The sequence below is a fragment of the Rhea americana genome, unplaced genomic scaffold (genome assembly GCF_003343005.1).
Source record: "Rhea americana isolate MKP2758 unplaced genomic scaffold, rheAme1 scaffold_21, whole genome shotgun sequence".
NCBI lineage: Eukaryota > Metazoa > Chordata > Aves > Rheiformes > Rheidae > Rhea > Rhea americana.
In genome coordinates, this window is record NW_028186258.1 from 500,146 (window position 1) to 503,170 (window position 3,025).

Genomic DNA, 3,025 nt, shown 5'->3' on the forward strand with positions numbered 1-3,025 from the left:
AGCCAAACGAGTTAAATCTACCAGTGCTCTTGTACGTTCGACAGATGAAAGGCAACTCATCCTAACATTGAAAGGTTGAGTGAACTTTTTTTTCCTTTCTGCTGCAGGTTTTTATTACAGAGACTTGGCTTGGCATTCCCCATGTCAGCTTGCCAGCAGCAGATTTAGCAGCTTCAGTATTTCACTGGTGTTCTGCACATTTCTGGTGGATTTTCTGTAACATCTATAGTCTTGCATGTGTTCTTGGTGTTCATATCTACCTTGCTGTGTCTGGCTAAAGATTTCTACTGGCCTTTCCCACCCTTCGGGCCCAAGTACTTAGGTGAAGCTAGATGCTACCAGGATAGTCYGTGTGTTACCTCCGCTAGCTCAAAGTCTCTCAGGTGCTAAGAAGCAGCTCTAAATTCCTTGGCTTAATTTTACTTCCCTTTACCTATAATTGACGACAGTGAAGGGAAAAACCTGAGCAAGAGAGACCTATTCTTGGAATCAATGTCACCATCAGGAGCACGATGGGAAACGTAGGGCCCTACCTGTGTGTTTTTTCCTGCCTGTAGACCCAACTCAGAGTGCCGGGTTCACGTATTACGGAGCAAGCTATAAGCTCAGGTCCTGGGCTCTACCCCTCTGTTTGGGGCAGATTATGCATTTAATGTTAAACAGCTATTGATAACAAGCGTAACATGCTATCGCAGCTGTTGTGTGCTGTGGCGAGTAGAGTACATAGTCACGTGCTTCTCGCTTGCTTTTTGGCCTCAGGACACTTGTGTTCTTGTTTGTACAGTAGCTCTGCTTTGACAGCAAGGATAGAAAATACCTTGTTTTTCTCCCTTACCAGATTGCTTTTTAGCATGATGCTACYGCTCTGTCATGGGAAATACAGGTTTGAGTCTTCCTGAGGTGGGGAAGGAACTGAATCCAGAGGTTAYGTTTTCTGGGCAGGTGTTCTAAGTAATCAGTTATTATACAAAACCGGGAACCACTTCACCCAACTAGGGTCAGMTAATGGATGGTCTTTCAGAGTCCCGCAGATGATACCTGCTGCAATGGGCTTGTTCGTGCAGAACATCTGTGTTTTCAGAAGGCCTTTCTGCTTCAGGGCCAACATGGAGCCCCAGGAGTGCTGCTGGTCCAGGTCCTAATACAAGGCCAGRGAAAGGACATTTGATAGCTGGAAATAACAGTCCCAGTGTTAGTTTCTCACATCTGGATGGTCCCACCAAGTGATCAAAGAACATCTATTCTTTGTTGCATTAAAAAGCAGGGAGAGAAACACAACTTATTAAAAACAGATTTTCCATAAAAAGATCAGTAAATTTGTTTAAATATTCATCCTAAAGATGCTTTCTGTTGATAGGTTGGGAAGCAATTTGACTGGATCATAGGAAAACATCTAAGGAGCGTAAGGCCTACAGTGGAAGAATACTTTGCCACACAGTGGTTAAACTTTCCCAACAGAGTCCTGAACGGGCAAAGACCTCTAATTAGCTCAGCAAAGCAAATGATGGGTCTGCATCAGCATGTGGTTCCTCACACTCATGTCCATCTCATCGCCATCCCTAGGAACATTTTTGTCTCCAAGGCATGGAGGGACAAAAGGGGACGTTGGGACACTTGAAGTTCACAAGGCGGCAAAGTAGGCGTGGGAATTCCTCCTGCTGCAGGAACAAAACACCAGCATCGTATATCCCCTCTCCTCCTCTTCGTGCTAGATCATGTCTGGTCTTACTCATGTGTGACCGAAAACAGTACTTGTGAGGTTGGAGGAGAGGAGGGAGTTTGACGGCAGCTGTGGAGGCCCTAAGCGCAGGCCACCCTGCAGGAGCAGCTCTGGAAAAAAGTGAAGCTTTTTCAGGGGTTGCCACAAAAGATGGTAGATGCTGGGCAGCTGGTAAGTAGGTGGTCTCCTGGGTGGCAGGAGAAGGCAAAAGCTAATGCCTGTGTACTTGAGGTGTCTTGCAAAGGAGAAGAACCTGGCTGATTCTGGCTCGAGATGTCTGTGAGCCTTGCAGCGGCATTGCGTGCCGGGCAGAGAAACCCCTGGCCCTCACCAAATAGCAGGAGGTCAAAAATGAAGGAAARAAAGCACAGGAGGAAGTCCGAGGCAGAAAACGAAACCAAATTTGGACTGAATACAGCCCTGTGTTTAGCAGCAAAAGTGCTCAAGTAAAAAGGACCGATCATTTTACCAGAATAAATTTTTACCCGTCGCAGTATTTTGCAATACGGCATCGAAAACAAGGGGCGTTCTGTGTGCGCGTGGCGGAGGTTGCGTCATGCTTTTTATGCTAATTCTGCCAGGGCCAAGCGAGCATATTAGCACACCAACCACCTTCCGTTTTACCCCATTTTGACATTTCAGGGTCTCTGGCACTTGGCACCGCTCGGCCGAACCAGCCACTCTTGGAGACATCTGTGTGTTAAAAATGCATTTGGAATTACTAATATTTGCAAATTGGCAACCCCAAATTTAGAGGCAAATCAGCCCAAGCAATATCCTTTCCCAATAGCCAAGCGGGCTTATTTTGGTCTCGGGCGGCCGTCGGCGTCTCCCGCGCGTCCCGTATGCCGGCGTTACGCGACATACGTGTTTGCTCGGGGTTGCCGCCTTATCGGAAGAGCAGAACGGCTCTGGGGAGCCGTTGTGGGACGGAGTTTGTAGGTGCTGACCTACATTCAAGGGAGGCGAGGAAAGGAGGGGAGCTGGGCTGCGTCCTCCCGCCAGCGGCACCCGCGGCCGCCCTTSGTGCTGGATTGCAAAAGCTGGGGAGCCCACGAGCGTTTTCCGCGCGGCGCCGCGTCACGGACGGGCGCGTTTACTCCTGGGGGAAGGCGCTGGCTTGGCGTTCAAAGTGTGTGTGCACGCAGGGGAAACGCGTTCTTTAACCGTTTTTTCCCCCTTTCTTTGTTCTGACGAAGCAGAAGGGGACGTTTAAAGCTCCTTTTTGTAACACTTTGCATATATAGAGCTCGTGCTCTGACCTAGAGAAGACACTTTGTTCTGACTACAATGATCCGATATTTC